General features: G+C 42.4%; 1 long non-coding RNA gene across 1 annotated transcript in view; it reads right to left on the bottom strand.

The window, feature by feature from the left end:
• Positions 1-18495, bottom strand: part of LOC112552131 — a 47011-nt gene that overhangs the window by 27559 nt on the left and 957 nt on the right. The gene's annotated exons all lie outside the window — the stretch shown is intronic.

The raw sequence follows: 18495 nt of genomic DNA, 5'->3' as shown, positions 1-18495 counted from the left end.
AGGGCCAATTGCATGATTAGTTGCCTTTGTGATAGACCCTACAGGGGGAGGTTGAGAGAGCTGAATCTCTTCAGCCTTCACAAGAGACGGCTGAGGGGAGATCTTATGGCCACCTACAAATTTATTAGGGGAGGTCAACAGGGAATAGGTGACACGCTGTTTACTAGGGCACCCCAGGGAGTGACTAGGAATAACGGGTGTAAACTAGTTGAGAGTGGATTTAGGTTAGATATTGGGAAGAAATTTCTCACAGTAAGGGTGGGCAGGATCTGGAATGGGCTTCCAAGAGAGGTGGTGCTATCACCTAGCTTGGAGGTCTTCAAGAGGAGGCTGGATGGTCACCTGGCTGGGGTCCATCTGACCTTGGTCCTCTTTCCTGCCAGGGGCAGGGGGTTGGACGCGGCGATCCATTGTGGTCCCTTCCGAGACTACAATCTATGAATCTATAGGCTCTAGAGGGCCTTGGATAAGTAACTTATGGTTGAATACAACAGGAAAAGAGGGGAGAATCAGCAGAAAAATGCACGGAAAGGAGAGATTTCATGGTCCTAGCCCACTGCTTTGACTGCCCATGCTTTTCAGCAGCACTTTGGATACAGATTACATATGCAAAGATTGCATTTCTCAAGGCCAGGGAAAAATATGTTACAATAATTGACACGCCAAATGCAGACTTCAGTGATTTTTAGCTGTAAGGTTCTGAAATAGCAACTGCTGGTTAAAGTATAGAAGAACATGTGCAGAAATACTAACTCTTCCATCAAGCCTATTCCCTGTAAGCTTGGAGTTTATCTATTTTAAAGAAAACTCCTATTCTGCCATGTTGCACTCCCAAGTAGGAGCATTAGTCTGTGGAGTAAGTGTTTTTATGTTGAAGGGCATAGTTAGGCAGACACTGGAAAAGATTTAAGAACGGGAGTAGGTGGGTTACAACATTGTCTCTAATTTGCTTGAGACATTTGAGTCTATGGCAATTTCCATCATCCATATTATTCAGATATATGATAAAGCTGAATGTGTGCAAAAGTGTGTTTTACTATTTAGAACTAGAGGAATATTTTCAAATGAAGAAAGCCACAATAATACTGACAAAAAATGGCTACAGTTGTTATCTGGGAAGCCACTCTATGACTGCGTAGGTCATGGTTCTCTCTACATATCCTTTTTCAGTTTAATTACACTATTTGAAGTTTTAGGAGACACAAGAACAGTGCATCTTGAATTCTATTATTAGACAATCTTAGTCTAAAAACTACTCCTTAGGAAGGAGAAAAAATGCCTACTTCAGTCCACAAAATTTGAGAAAGGCAAATTTTAAAACTGTGGTCTATGCTCCCTAACTGCATGATTAATTCCTAGTTAGTCTTTATACTTCCTGTACCTCAGAAGCCATCTCCTGCAGAAGGCTTATATCAATGAAGAAATCCAACATCACCTCAAATGTGCAAGTGCAGCCTTAGGATGCTTGAAGGAATGGGTGTTTGAAGATTGCAACATCAGATCCAAAATGAAGCTCATGGTGTAATCAAGCAATTATGATCCCCACCTTACTGTATGGAGCTCAGATGTGCACAATGTACAAGTCACTAGAAAAGTACCATCAACGCTGCCTGCAGAAGTTCTTTTGAATCCAGTGGGAAGACAGACATAGCAACATTAATGTCTTCTCACAAGCAGACACCATGAGCATTAAGGCAATGATCATGCGGCATCAACTTTGCTGGGCCATTCATTCATCCAAATGTCCGACTCCAGATTCCTAAAGCAAGTTTTATTCTCCCAGCTCAATACGTATGATCAAGTGGAGGTCAGAGAAAGCATTTCAAGGACATCCTCAAGGCCAACTTGAAGAAAATGCAACATCAATATCAATTCGTGGGAGACCCGGAATGGCCACAAATAAAGGAAGAGTCTGCTGCAAGGATCTCAGTACTTTGAAACCTTACAGAGGATGGAAAAGTGGGAGCAGCAAAAACAGTCATGGACCGAATCAAGAATCTGAAGCCACCACTCTACACAGAAACGTGCCTGAGTTACAGCAGAGCCTTTTGATCCCAGATCGACCTCCACAGCCATCTTCAGACCCACTGATAACACAATCATGAAAGACAACCATCCTCAACTGTGAGGGACTGCCAAGGACAACTTTCATTAGGCCTCTTATACTATTGCAGCATACATGTATAATTTTGAACACAAAAATTAAAGTATGTACTATATCTTTCTGATATCACTAATAGATATTAAAAAGCCAACCTACTGTATTATAGACAGTTAATCTCCATAATTTCAGACAGTTAAAATAAACATCTGAACACTTTATTTTTAGTGAGCTGTGACAACAGCTTGTCAGTGCTAGTTTTCATTAATATCATTAACATTTTTCTCTTCATAACAAGTACATATGTATGCAAAATAATTATGACATTTCTAGCAGCTGCCTGGTCACCTTACAGATCATTTCCACAAATTACATACATAATTAAGTAGTTCTGGTTACGTTTCCCCAATAGCATGCAAAACACTGCAGAGTCAAACTCAGAACTCCTTAGGCAAAAATATCACTAACTTTAGTAGAAGCCAATGAGCACAATGCTCCTTAAAAATCAGGCTACTTATTTAGGTGCTTTAACAAGACTTGCAGAGAGTTAACTTCCTGTGCTGACCGTTACAAATCATGTTTAGGTTAACATTTCTGCTGGTAAAATGTAGTAGTTGGTTTTGGGAAAGAACTGTGGAGCTAGCTTATACTACTACATACTACTACAACATACTACTTCATTTTTCAAGAGGAAGCGAGTTTTGAGATAGTATGCAATTCAGGAAGAGGAGTAATGGAATGAATATTGAAAGAATTTCCTGTTCAAGCACAAGCATTATCAATATGTAACTTCACAGGAGGCACATAATGCGCTTGATATGAAATGCTTTAACTTCAATAGGGTTTTCTCAGTTGCCCAATCTTAAAAATTTCCACATGGGCAGGCTAAAGTCATTAAGATTTGCAAGGATGCAGGGACAATAAAGAGTGACTGGCTGGTGCACTTTTGCTGACAAGTAACAGAAGGTGTGGGGACAACTCTAACCCTTCTTTTCCCCCACTACTTGCAGTAGTAGTAGATGCCATCAGCATTACCAACTGCAGGGAAAGTACTTGTGCCTTTGGTGGCACTTTCACAGCTATGACTTTGCTAAAAGCCTCCCTGAAACAGCCCAGAGTTGGGCCTAGAGTTCTCTTTCAGCCTTTCACAATCAGTACCAGTAAAATGTGACACATCGGGTACCCTAGTCTTATTAGTTCTACCTGAACTCTAATGGGCTTTATGGGAGATGTACTGGTGCTCACAAAACAAAAAAACCTCACTGGCATCTTTTCACTCATCATCTTGTCAGTCAACTTTCCCTTCTCCCATTTCCAATCCCATGGTACCTTGCCTTACCACTACTCTCAAACTCTTCATCCCACACACTCCATCACCTTCACCTATTTCTTTATCTTGCCCACTGCCAATTCCTCAACTCTTAGCCCATCTCTTCTCTGCTTCCTCTGGCCCTGAATGAACCCTCATGAGCTATGGACTTCCTCTATGAGTTTGAACCAGTGCTGCCTTTTCCACTTCAGGTTCATGTGGGTGTGAAATGTAGTCAGTTCCTTACTTGCCACCTTCAACTGACACTGGCACCCATGCACAAGCCATGCGGGATCTTGCTGAATAAAAATTCAATCTTTTAAAAAATTCTCAGCTTTCTTCTATCACCCACTTTCTCTCCCCCTCCTCCTGTTTCTTTTCTACATTCCTTCTCACACTCATCTGCTTAAGTCGATGATCTCAATTCCCTCCTACCTTGTGTCTGCTGGCTTGACTCATTCTCTTCCTCCTCTTTCTTCTTACCATCTTACTCTCTTATTTTGTAATGGACTAAATTTGGATTCACTTGCCTGTTCAATCATCTCCCCTCTCTCCTCCCCCTCCACTCTTAATTTACCAAGTACAGCCCAGTTTTTCTTCTCCCATGCCCTCCCTCATGGCTTCAGCCCTCTTCACTTAGCCTCTCTCACCACAAGGTCTCAAGAAATAACTACCTTGCAAGTTTCAAACGTTCTACTCCCCTTTCACTGTTAATCTTGTCTGCTTTTCACACCACTGACTTCTCCTCCTTTGCTAGCCTGTCCAACTATCTATACAGAATGTCCTGCCACCTCTCTTTCTATTCCTTCAACATTTCTCGCAATGAAGTCTCCTCTCCCCACCCTCATTTCTCACTATCTCCTCTCCTTTGGTATTCCTGATGATTATCTTTATCCCTTAAGCCTACTCAGACATCTTCTTATGGCATCCTTTATCCATAGGGTTGATAAAAAATGCTGTTTCCCCTCTCTACCTTTCTTCAAAGTCAGCATCAAAACTTATCTCTACCACAATATTTATTGAGAAAACAACCAACCCATAATGGATAGGTGGATCACTAATAGAGCTCTCCTCTCCTTTTTCATTTCACCTTATACTCAAGGATCCTAGTTTTCCATTGGGGGGGGGGGGGCCCACACACACACACAAAAAAATCTCCATTTGAAAATCACAAAAATCCATGTTTTTCCACAACCTACCAAAAGCACAGCGATATCCCATGCTAAGACATGCACACCCCTCCTCCACCCCGCCACTGTTTGGTCAAGAGGCAAAAACAGCAGCAAAAAAGAATGACAGCAGAAATGGTGCTGCTCACCATGGGACACCATTGCACTTTCCGTAGGCTGCAAAAAATGCGGATTCTATGGTTTGCAACAGCAATGGAAAACTAGACTCTCCGATTATAACAGACAAGCAGAAAAAGCTGTAAACCATCTAAGAATATTACATTATGTAATGCTCCACTGTTTCTTTAACCTCACCTGAAAAAGAGGTCATGTGGTTAGCACTATATTCTGGCTGCTTCTATGCCCAGGATGGCAGGATGGCCCCAAAATTGAAGCAGTGGATTAAAAAAACCACTGCTTCAGTTTAGGGCTGATTAACACCCCCATGTCATGCACACACCCTGCTGACTTACCTGCTTCTCCTGCAGGGAGAGGAGGGTGAGCTGCTGGCAGGTGGAGTGGTCCCTGGGCTGCAGGTTGGGGGGGGCTGATGCAGCGGCAGCCCCCCACAGGCAATACCCACCCACAGGCACCTGGCTTGGGCGGTCCTTGGGGGGCACCGCTGCCACGGGGGGAAGCACCAGGCCACCACACTGCTCAGGAAGGCAGGCTCTGGGGCGGGGGGTGGGAGGAAGAATCAGGCTTGCCACGTTTCTTAGGCAGAGCCTGCTTTCCCAGGCTGCTGCCAGACTGCCTGCACGGCTTCCTGCAGAGCCCCCAGGCTGCATGAAGCCTGGTGCTCCACTCCATGGCTGTAGGGGCAGCAAACTACAACTGCTCGAAGGAGTTGTAGTTTGCTGTGCCCCAAGTGATTTCAGAATTTACTACAGCAGCTGGAATTAATGCACAATACACTGCTGAGGCAGGCAAACACTGACACCATTAAAGCAGTGCAAAAGTATTTAGCCCACTTTAAAGTATTGTGCACACATGCCTCTCGTTTTGTCTACACAGGGCCTATAACCCCAATCCTGCAATCCAGCCTGTATGGTGAACTCCACCCACACGAAGAACAGAGTGTTTTCAGAGTCTTAAACCCAGTGTTTGGCTTTTCTCTAATATCTGCTTAATGTAATGCTAGACGACTGTTTTGGAGATGGGATGAGGGAAAGGGTTAAGAAAAAAACCCTCCTTCCTCCCTTACCACCACCTCAGGCTTTTGGAAGAAAAGTGATTAGGGTTTTTTTTTTTAATCCTTTATTTCAGACATTGAATCACATAAAATAATCGAATGAAAGGTTACCAGTTATGTTCCCCCACTTTACTAAGAAAGTTGCCTCTCTCAAGGAAATATGTTAAATTTTAAACTTTTCCACTGTTGCTTCAATAGGTATATTTTTTTCCTTTCCCAAATGTTATAAACTCTAGCTTGTGTTTCCTAAAAGACTTAATTTAATTTATGTCATAATAATATTATCAGAGACACCAAACAGAGAGTTTATAAAATTAGAGGGGTCTGATAACCAGGGTATACTGTATGAACACTTAGCTTTATGAAGCCTACTTTTAGTTTACCACTTAAAATATTTTGGGGGGAAAAAGGGGGAACAAAATTCCCTGAAGTCCTCAACATCGCTGTAATACTCCCAGATATTTCCTATTTTATCAGTTTACATTTTACATCAATCCTTCTGGAAACTAAGAACTATTATTAGATGATTTAATGATGTTTCGTTTACCAGAAATTGAAATAAATGAAAACCTAGCAGGCTAAAAGGTTTAAACAAATTACTATGCTTTAAGTGTCAAACATTTCTTGAAGTCTGTGGCAGTTGGCAGCTGCAAACATCCGACTGAAAGCCCCATCTGCTGCTTCACAGCTTCCAGTCGAGGATGTTTACAGTCGCTCACTGTCAACAGCAATACACATTCTTTAGCCATTTACTTGACATTATTAACCTGTGCAGGGATCCAAGCAGGTAGGTTAAGGTTGCTACAACCTTTCTTCCTGTCTCTCTGTTGCTATATGCAAATATGCACTGGGCTAATTTCACTTGTTATATTAGCGACGTAAAGAACCTACAACTTCCAAAAGACCAATTTCAAACAAAATGGTACATTTAAAACTCCAGTGTTAGAAGTTACACATATTGAGAGAATTACAGTAAAACTTTATAGAAGAAATGACTTGAATGATCTTTTCCTACAAGGAGCAATTCTATCAGTCTTGGTAAGGAAGTCTGGCACTACTATACGATCCACTAAATGACTAAAAAACAAAGTAACTAAAAAAAAACCCAACCAAACCCCAATGATCTTTTTTTATCTGCTAAAAATAATTTGAAGGATCTCTGAATGCAACACTGGACTTAGCTTTCTTCCTTTCAATAAAGGGAATGGCAGGCTGAGAGACACCTACGTGACCTCAAAATTAACCTTAAAACAACATTTGCTCCCAAATCACACTGGAAAAAGTCTGTTGGCACACACTGTGAAAACTAGTGTACTTCAAACTAGTTACAAAAATGTACTAAGGGTTTTTTGTATAACTAGTTACCAGTACATTTCACATAGACTTCATTAAACAGCATTTGCCACAGAACAAAAATATATAGTGGCATAACAAGAGCTCAGTAACACAGTTTCGGAGTTTCTTTCTGGACCATTCTCCTGTTTATTTACCAAATAAATGAAAGGGAAAAAAATGAAAATTAAAGAACTTCACTATTTTTCTGAAGTAATACAAAGCCAAAGTGAGTCAGTTGAGTGATCAGAGTGCTCAAATGGAATTGTTTTTTTCGTTGATATTTCTTTGTCTAAAACTACTAAGATATTTGCCAATTTTAATTTTATGGAAGGTATCTGGAATGCAAAAACCTGTGGCGCATTTACTAAAACTGATAAAAGTGAAGAATTCCTGTAAATCACTATTTCAAACACAGGGTTATATTTTCTATACTAAGGTTAAGAAAATTAATCTTCAAGGCAGCAGGTGAAAACGAGAAGAATTATGTTGGGGCCGTTCCCTTTATTCACTACCAACTTTGAGCTATTAAAGCTTCCTAGGGAACCACATTTTCTCAATGGGTCAAGTCACTAAGGAAACAAAGCAAACTTTATCAGTGCTGTGCAATTCTACATTCCAGGAATTCTTAGCACTTGGCATCCATATACCACTCCAGAGGAGAGAGACTGACTCTCCCCCTTTACTTAGCAGAGCTACCAAGACTAACTTTATGGAATTCTCATAAAAGTGTTCAACTTCAGAGGGCTCAAAAAAAAGGTACTTAGCCCTATGTATAAAGGCCTCACAGCAAAACAAGGGTTAAGAAAAATCTCTCCTCTGTTCACACTTCTGAAAGTCAAAAATCATGTTCCCACTCTTGCATCTCACAACTTGTAAAACAAAATCTGTACAAGTGAAATAACTGAATATACAACACAAAAAAGCAATACACACTAAATTCAGAAGTAGATATAGCAGGAAGAAAAAGTGTAGTTCAATTATACCTGACAAATTGAAAATTAGCCTTTAATATGTAAGCTTATTAAAACTAATATCTACAATTTTAAGAACAATTTGAAACACAAATCTTAGTTATTTGGATTCCTTAAATGAAGGACACTGTGTCAGTAGCGACACACTATTTTACTTCCCTTAAAAGGCTAATATACATTTTTGAGACGGTATAAATTTATGAAGACTTTTTGTGATTATATCTAGAATGATATGAAAAGTTAGACCATAAACTCGTTTAGGTTGTTACTTCACAGATTATCAAACAAAATTAAACGAGCCACCTGCTAAAAGGGGTGCAGAATGGCAAGGCTAAGGGTTGTTTGGGGAGAAGACATACAAAACCCTTGCTCAAATTTTAATTCTCACTTGAATTCAACTGTTAGTTATGCAATTAAAATGCCTCTAATTTTCCCCTCTCCCAGATGTAGGCGAAACACAGGCAATGTGGAAAAAAGTAAATTAACCTGATATTGATATTAACAGGAATATTAAAAACAGAAACCTAAACTATACATGAAAGGTAATTTTCTAGCACCTTGCAAACCAATCTGCTCATTACAATTTATCCTGTTTAATCCAAAAATGTCTTCTTCCTAACTTTTTTGTGCTGTAGGTAACAGAAAAGCCCAGTTATAACTTCTTTGGTGTTTAGAGTCATCATACAAGATACAGCAAAAAGCTGCATTTGTTGATGATTTCCACCCTCACTGCAAGATGTTGTCAAGTGCCTTATAATCCATATTTCAGAGACATGAGTTGATATGTGCTGAGGAAAAGCAATACTCAGGTGAAGCAAAGTGCATTAATTTCATCTCAGTTTAGTAAACTGATTAATGGGCCATCTTCATAGGCAAGATTTAACAATTTCCATAACTACAGTTTTAATAACACTAGAAGCAAGAAACTACTTCACCTATTAGGTGCCTAAGTGTGATGCTAACTCCACCCTGCTCAACTCCCTGAAAAAAATCTATTAACTTGTATATCTTTGTAACATGCTGTTACATTACTCTTAAAACCAAGACACAAAAAATGTCAAGGAGGAGGATGACCCACTCACTTTTGTATTAACAGTTTGTAAGGTCTCTAGCAGGGTGGGAAAGGATTTGGTACACAATAGGGGGAATAATATCTTGCCCTTAGTTTTGATTCTTCTCTTTAATAAAAGCTAAAAATTGTAAGACCATCTGGGGTGAGGCCTGAGATAAGGAACTATCAAGCCTTAAAAAAAGAAGTCCTCTGCTTGGACAAAGTTGGGGGAAGTGAGGGGAATCAACAAATTTGCTGGAGCCAAATTCTTATCTAAGCTCCCATCATAATTTATGTAAATTCACAGCACTCACCCAAGGGACACCACTCCCCTTAGCCATTAAGGCTAGGTACAGACATTCAAAAAGCCCAAGGCAGAATTGATCTGAGTTATGCATTTTTCTGTAAGTGGTAAAGTTTACGCTGGTAACAAACAGAATACACATTTGCCCTTTGTTGGGAGAGGAGGATGGGGGAGGGGGGCAAATCTTAGACCAGGTTCCACCACATTTTTAAGCCAGTCTACGTGCACCAAACCTGCTACGGGTATAAACCAGTTTCCAATCACTTATACTGATAAAAGTGTAGCATCTGTACCTGGCCCAGGAAAATATTCAAGATGCAAACTACATCATACATTAGAAGAAGTAAACTGAATAGATTCTTTAATTATGGTAGCTCAGTGTTTCAGATCAACCAGCCCCAAATAAAGATGTTTAATTTCAGCTCCTGCAAACAAGTTCCAAGGAAAACAGCTCTAATGGGTGAGCAACTGTCACTTCATTGTTCTAAAATTTAGAAAACTACACTAGGAAAATGGCTCATGGTTGACAGTGTTTATTAGAACCTGGCTCCCTAACCCTAGCTGGGGATAATTAAGACTGAACACTGCTACACACATAGTTAAAAACACAAGTAGTGAAAACTTTGACTCCAGTGGTCAGGCAGGCAGAATCAGACTGGCCTAATGGTAATAACAGTTGCTATCCAAACACTCATTTTCAGTATCTTTAGTTATATATTTCTGCACTAAAGAGCCTAAAGGAACCACAGTGATCATCAGGTCTGACCTTATGTATAGAACTTCCCTGAACTAATTTTTGTTTGAACTACAGCATACCCTTAAAGCATTTATTTTTGATTTTTAAAATCATCAATTTTAGAGAATCTACTGAACCCTTCTTAGACCATATAAAATATTTCTAACCATCTTGAACAAAAGCTTTTTCTAGGCAAACTCATTTCTTCTACAAAGCATGTGCTTGGGTGAAGTGAGAGCCATTTTTATGCTGTCCTGAGAACTTGTAAGTTTGCCAAAACCAATACTAAATAGTAGGTGAGAGCTTATTTCCAAAGCTACATTCCACAAAACTCTTGGGCCATATTTTCAACACTCCTGGAGGAGTATGTGCTTTGGGTTCTGCCCCAAGGGTGTTTCTACATTTTGCATTTAATAGTCAGTGGATAAAAAGGACAGACTACAGTGGGACAGTTCTTGCTGTATTAGGGGCAGGGGCCAGAACTGATACCTCACTTGTTTTGGGGGTTTTTTGGACCCACTGGTCTTCCCCCTTCTGCCCAGTAGGGCATCTTCAGCAGGTAGAGTGGAGAGTGATCTTCCTGAGCAAAGGTGTTGGAGAAGGAGATATAGGTTCAAATCCCACATATGTGAGGGGGACTTCAAGCCTGAGGTCTCTTACTTCTTGGGCAAGAGCCCTAACCACTAGGCTACTGGGCTAAAGGGTAAGGTCATCCTCCTCCTCCACTTCTGCCTCCTCTTAGCAGTCAGTATCATCATGGTTTTTCTGAGACTAACATTTTGGGACCTACACAGCACTGATGTGCTTTTACAGGCAGAAGAAGGTCACAAAAGAGCGTAAATGACTGGAGCAGATCCTTTCTGAGAATCCTCAGAAAAGCAAGGCAAGTTGTGCAGTGGCGAATAGAATCATGGGCCAAGAAACTACCACCAAGAAACTGTGCAAAAGGTGGGCACCACCATTACAGTTATTTACCAAGATTTTGTTCAATATAATTGGCATTGATCTCAAGGCTGTCAACCCGTGTTAGACACATTCTGAATAACCCTACCATACTTAGGGATGGGGATGCGTAATTCAGGAATCCCAAATAACCTTAAGCCCTAAACACTGGACAGCAAACCGCCCCCCCCCCCCAGAACGGTATGCTCCTAAGCTAGGGGTGGGCAAAATATGGCCTGTGGGCCAGATCCGGCCAGCCAGGCCATTCTCTCCAGCCCACAGGGCCCCTAAAAAATTTAGAAAATTAATATTTATCTGCCCCTGGCTGCCTGTCAAAGATGACAGGAGCCAGCAGCAGTAGGACCCAGAGGGAGCCAGCAGCAGAAATAAGCAGCTGCAGCAACAAGAAGGCCCAGCCCCACCTCACTCCCAGCCAGAAGCCTAGCACAGGCTTTTAGCCTGGGACCCTGCAGCTGTTTCTGCCTCTTTGCACTGGAGAAGGAAATTCAGATAAACAAGGGGAGAGGGAAGCAGGGGAAGACCACAAGCAATCATTCCAGCCATCAGGGTCAGGCCGGGCCAGGCAAGGCTGGCTCCTGCGGTCCCGGCGCTGCAGCCAGGAACCACGTGGTGCTGGAGTGGCAGGGGGAAGCAGCAACAGCAAGGTGGGAGCATGGGGCCCATGCTAGTGTGCTAGGGCCAGCACCTGCAGGGGCCCAGGCTGGAAGGGGCTTTACGTAGCCAGGCTGGCTTCCCCCGCTCTGTGCTGACACAACCCAGCCCAGATCCATAGAGCTCCTGCCAGCCCACGCCCCACCCTTGGCCCCCACCAGCACTGGCTCAACGCACCAGCATGGGCCCCGTGCTCCTGCCAAGCTGTCACTTTGCTCCAGACACCCACTTGCTGCCACTCCCCCACCACCTGCCACAGCCATTTCCCAGCTTTCCTGCCTGCAGCGGTCACTGCTTCAGCACCATGTGGTTCCCAGCTGCAATGCCACACTGCAGAACTAAGCAGGAGCCAGCCTGGCCCCTGCAATTCTTGGCTGGCTCCATGCAATGCCCACTGAGTTGGTCCGGTTCCTGCTGCGCCCTGCAGTCTTGGCCATGCAGCTGGGACATGGTGCCAAAGCAGTGAGAGGAGAGGGGAAGGTGTGGGGCAGGAGAAGCGCACATGGCAAACGGAGGGGAAGTGGTGGTAAGCAGGAGCACAGGGCTTGTGCCAGTGCCCCTGGGCCATGAGCACCAGGAGCATGGAACAAGGTTCCCTTTAAGGTGTGCATCCCCGCACAAGTAAAAGTCTGACCATGTAGCAACTTTTTAAGGCTGTGCACCTGCCAGGAGAGGAGCTGGGCTGCGGCATGGGACACTTACTGAAGGTAAGCTCCTCCCCCAGGTGAGGCGAGGTGGAAGCAAGGGCCTGGCTCAGGCTCTGCCTGCTCTGGAGAACTGCTCCGCCCCTCCTGCATCGCTTCGGGGAGCGAGAAGGTACATGGCATCAGGGCTGGGGAGTGGAACACTTCCCCAGAGCTGGCGGAGCCTGCACCAGCCCCCAGCCTCCATTCCTGCCTTGCCTCACCTCAGGGAGGAGCCACTGCCTGTCCCAAGTGAGGCTCTGCCAGCTCTGGGGAACTGCTCCATGGGCTTCCCTGGCTCTGGGGAAGTGCTCCACTCCCCATCCCTGATGCCATGTGCCTCCTCACTCCCCGAGGCAATGCGTGGGAGCAGAGCAGTTCCCCAGAGCCAGTGGAGCCTGTGCCAACCCCACTCCCCAGCCTCTATCCATGCCTTGCCTCACCTCAGGGAGGAGCCACTGCCTGTCCCGAGTGAGGCTCTGCCGGCTCCGGGGAACTGCTCTGCAGGCTCCACTGACTCCAGGGAAGTGCTCTACTCCCCAGCCCTCATGCCATGTGACTCCTTGCTCCCCAAGGTGATGCAGAGCCTGGGTTTGGAGAAGCACTGGCAGGGGTGCTGCTTGCTGCAGTGGTGTGGGGGCTGTGAGCAAACCCTCCCCCTCCACTCTTGCCACAACTCTCCCCAGCTACCTCCCCCCACAATCACAGCCCCCCACAAGCCCCATACCCACACACACCCCACACATCCACACCCACATGCTCCCCCACCCCACACCCCATGCCTATCCACCCCTGCACACAACCCAATCATACACACCCTCCCCAACACCCCACACACCCATACTTGCCCACCCACCCACAATATACAAGAGTAAGACTTCATTTTAAGCTATTAAACAATCACCTCTATGCATACTACACAAACACATGTAAATCAGGACAAAAATATTTTTTAAATGAAATTAGTGAATGTTGTAGTACACGTTTGATTTTTTTAATATAATTTGGTACTTTTCTGATTCTGAGATGGCAAAACCCCTTGCTGAAAGGTGCACTTCCAGGGGCAAGGGGAGGGGCTTCTGGTGGCAAAGGTTAGGGAGTAGGACTTCTGGTCCCAACATGGTGACCAGGGGGGCAGGGCACCTGCCAAGGGGCAGGACTACCGTTGTAGCCCTCGATGGCTTGCTAAAACTCGGGAAGCGGCCCTCCACCCGAGGTAATTGCCTGCTCTTGTCCTGAGCACTTTCAGGAACCTAAGCAAGCATCTGCAAACTGCTCTTTTGAATTTACATGCCTAAATTTTGCCTGTCTTTTGACTTGCGCGCTCATATTCTCTATTACCCAGAGCTCCTGCAGCCTAGAACAGCTCTGCATTTAAAAACTGACCAGCTAGTGTCAGAATCTTTTCCATATACCAATTAGCAGCACTGAAACTGACAAGAATTTGGAATTTTTGGAAGACAAATGTTAGTGTAGGTCTTTCAAAACAGAGGTCCTAGGAGCTCTTTTGAGATTTCACAGATCCTGTAATATTTCTTGTAACTTCAGGGTCCTTTTTAATCTAACCCTTAGTCTTAAATAAAAAAAAAAAAAAATCAATATGAATTTGTGCAATGTACAAGACAGTTACTACTGTTCTATAAAAATCTTTTTAGAGGTTTCTACCAGATATGTTAAGAAACTTGGGCATAACACTGACTAGGCAACAAAGCTATTTTGTATACATTTTGCATTTGTGTGCATGATGGGAACAAACAACTTTAACTCACATTAAGCAAACCTTCTGCCAATCACCATATTCTGAACAACATGCAGGTAAAACAGAGAAACGTTTTTGTCTTTGAACAAGCTGTCACAGTGATTCTAGCTATCACTAAACTTTGAAAACATAAGGAGCAAAATATGCACCACAGAGTAGACATGTTTGAACTCTCATACTCCGTTGACTAATGAAGGGCTCCCCTCTCATAGCTATCACCCTATACACCGTATTACAAGCATGAGACTCAGACTCAACACCACTTTTAAGCTGGCAAAACACCTGTTCTCATAGCTGGCATTTAAATAGTGTGACCTAGCAATGAAAATATTGACATTATATTTCCAGGGTCATGCCCTGAAATCCTGTTAACATTGTACCTTTAAGTTTCTATTAATCAGTAATTGTATCAGGGTAAAATGTTACCTCCTACTGCTTTTCCAGAAGTACAGAAAGATATTATCCAGTCAAGGGGATACATTTTTTAAGTAAAAATACCCACAAGTTAAAAGACAAATATCTCAATCATAAACACCCGGTTGATCATTTCTGACTAATCGCATTAGGAGGAAGGGGTTGGCTAAATCAGGAGACCAAGCTTACTCCCTCATTGTCTACAAAGTAGCTCCTGTACCATAGCCAGTACCCAAAGCTTCAAACTGAGCAGTAAGGAGGAACAAGAGTCAAGCCAAATTTCAAATATTACAATTTCCTTCTCCAGTCATTAGAGATTGGCATTATCTCACTTAATTTCTCTCTTCCTCCCCCACCCTTTCCCGTAATGCTAACTTGGGAGGCACCAGGAGCTACAGCACTTAAAGCTGTCCTGATTTTGAAGAATTTTCTTCCCACTCTGAAAGCTCAATGAGCATCTTAAATAGTGAAGTTTTAGATCTCTTTTAGTTACTTGTTGAGGAATTAGGAGGGAAGGTGCAAGAACTGTGTTTTGCTGTTGAATGTGAGAAGCAATGGCCCTGTGAGTAGAGCAGTGGGGGAGGGGGGGGGGGAAGGAAGGGTGAAGAACCCTCCTTCTTTTCATGTAGCTTTCCTAATACAGCTGTTACTGAAGGAAGTCTCCTGCAGATTATGCTCCAGTATTTTTGACTAACAGAACAGAGTTAAATACATATTACTTAAAAATAATAATAAAATGATAAAAAGCCTCCTAAAAGGCCTTGGTTGTTTAAGAATAGGATTTAAAATCCAAGAAAATATTTTAAAAGTTGAGGTTCCACAAAACCTTAGTCATATTTATGTAATTAAAAACAGTAATACAATACCAGCATTTACTTTCAAAAGGAATTAATAGTTCCCCATCACCTTTGTATTGTGTCAAGCATGTCACACTATGGATGTACCCAAGGCTCACCTTGAGCAAGTAACATATTGCAAGACAAACTTTTAAAAACTGTAATACAGATACAGGCAAAGTTAGCTAAAACACTGTAAGTGGTAACAGAGAAATTACAGGCGTTTTATCCTGAGCACCTGTGCTTTCTAAAATTGATTAGGACTATATAACCATTCTGTTTTCCTAAGCAGCAGGTGGTATAGCTAAAAGTATTTCTATGGAAGAACATTAAATCCATCTTACTATTGACCTAAAGTCAGAACAAAGAAAAAGAAACCACTTCTCCAAATCTTAGGAAGAATTCATTAGTTTCACACCAATTATCATTGCTTAACAGAGGCTACTAAAATATATGCTTTTAAAAAAGCTTTATGTGCAATGATGAAAGCTCCTATTACATTGGTACATTTACGTGAGCTGCCTGCTTAACTATGAGATTTTTAAACAGGAATTAAGAATGAATTTTCCATGTTTCTCCTAAATAATACTATAATCCTTACTCAGGCAAGGTGCTCATCAGTTTCAGAGTAAAGACTTCATAATCATCCTTCTTAGATATATCTGGACTCCTAAGCTATACCTCAAAAGGAAGATAGCTACATCAACTATAGCAGGGCTTTGCAACATTTTTGGGCAGAATGCCAAAAACACCTGCTACCTCAACTTGTAAGATGTTGGTGTGCCAGGGCAGATGGTGGGGGAGCCACAAGGGGCCGAATCCTCATTGTGGCAGTGCACCCCAACCCCTTCCCTGCCATCTGCCCCGAGGTACACATGCCAAGGAAAATGCCTGTGTGCCAGGCTCTGGCACCTGTGCTGAGGGCTGCCTACTCCTGAGCTATAGCACAGAGAAAGAATCTCAGCTCACTGTTCCTTAGGGCATCAATGTGTTTTGACCAAGTACCAGATCCACAAAAGAATGTAGGTACTTAAATATATCAAGACAGCACCAATGAGAGCCTTCAAATGTATGTTCAGGTGCCACACTGTTTTTTAGGTGCCAAAAGTTTCCAAGGCACCCCAACTTGCACCAATGACAGCAACACTACCACTCAAGTTTTGATATCAATAAGCCTTACATTCCTTTACCTAGCTTCCTGTTGGGGAGCAATCTAGCAGGTAATTTCAGAGCACAGGTAACAGAGCTGTCCTTTCAGTAAGACCCATGGCAGAACAGCTTTAACAGGAGGGACTAGCGGATCCTCACCTCAACATAGCCAAAATCCAAGTAGATAGAACACTCTCCTGATAAGACAGACCTGGTTTCACGTCCCTACCAAAATACTGCCCATTCTAGTGTTGAAATCACTAAGCAATTAGTGCTTAAGCTAAGTTATAGCTAATTCTACATAAAAGAATTCAGGGCTAAGAAATCTGTGCAAAGGTTGACACCTACATCTAGTTCAGAGTTAGACACACAAGCCCTTTTGAGGAGTAGGGTTTAGGTCCAACTCCTCAGCAGTTCTTATTGGCTTAGAGAGATCCACACCTAGCTCACTGACCTCCAAGGATCTCAGTGTCTTTCCACAAATGCTCTTCAAGCCTACAACACACTGAATAAGGAGCCTTCGTGCCTAATTCAGCACTGAGGACTCCAGTTAAGCATGGCAACACTAACATCCCTTTGTGAATCCAGCTCTGTGTTGCTTGGGATATTCTGCGTTTATTGTCAGCTGTGCACGCACACACACACCCACGCACCCTCTCCTCAGTATGAAAGGCCCCTGCCCTTGGAAATGCATGTGTACAAACTCCCTTGTGCCTATGGAGATGCGTCAAAACAGAGCCCCAGTGAAATCAATAGGGGTCTGCCTGCATACAAGCAGTAGCCATTTATCATCTTTCAACAGTAGTGTCTAAGGGCTGAGAGTCTACTAGGAATTACAGGTACTCAGTTTCATAATCCATCATTTAATGGTTAGTACTTCTTTCTCATAAAGAAAAAAATCAATATGAGCACACATCACCAAAAATACTTAAGTACCAAGCAGAAATAATACCTTCACTTTTACCTCTGAGCTTCAAAACAGGTGTTGTAGAAACCAACCCTTAATCTGATCCTTCACTAGCTGTGCCCCTAGCAGTAGTTACTCAAAGTTACAATACTAAACAATTTTTTTTAATCAAACAGCACTGTGAAGAGCCATCAAAATGCAGGTAAAATGCATTTTAAGTCAGGCATTTGATTACTGAGGAAGACTACAGTCCAAGAGTAAGGTTTTTAATGACTCCCACGTCTGCCTTACCCTCTTTCCTCCAGAATGTGAGTATTAAGATGACTAGAATTTAGGAAAGCCTACAGAAGCATAAACACCAAGTGTTGAAGCTCTGTGTTTTGGCTCATACTAGACAGAAGTACTCTTCAAGATTACCTTTGTCCATTTCTAGCTCCAGGAGGAAGAAAAATGCAGTTTAATAATTTTTTTTTTTTTGTCTAACTAGAGGCCACACCCAACACAAACTAATGACAGGAAAGCATGTTGATTCAAAGCTCTACAACAAGCATCTAACCCAGGGCAAAGTAAAACTTTCTCATTTTCAGGGAAGAAAAGAAACTCTTGCTCAATAAGTAGCAATTATGTTGTAGAATTTATATGCTGAGCACGACTGAATGTAAGAACACCAGATCAGTCAACCATAGCTTTAGCGCTTTTGAGTATGATTAACAGAATGAACTTTCAAAGGTCAATTAAATGTCAACACATTTTAAAGAGATATTCTTCTTAAGTTTGGTCAATGTGTAATGGCACCTTCTAAATCAGTAATGCCAGTTTTATATTAAAATTCTATACACCCTAGATTTGTGTATGCACATACAGGATACATAACCATTATTTTCTATAGGAGATTAATTAGTATTTACATTGTTGGCTTTAGTACTCCTAAGCTGTCTTTTATTAGCTGTGTTTAATCAAGTACA

This window comes from Alligator sinensis, unplaced genomic scaffold, assembly GCF_000455745.1.
Source record: "Alligator sinensis unplaced genomic scaffold, ASM45574v1 scaffold499_1, whole genome shotgun sequence".
NCBI lineage: Eukaryota > Metazoa > Chordata > Crocodylia > Alligatoridae > Alligator > Alligator sinensis.
The sequence above is the reverse complement of the archived record's forward strand: the minus strand, read 5'-3'. Positions and strand labels throughout refer to the sequence as shown.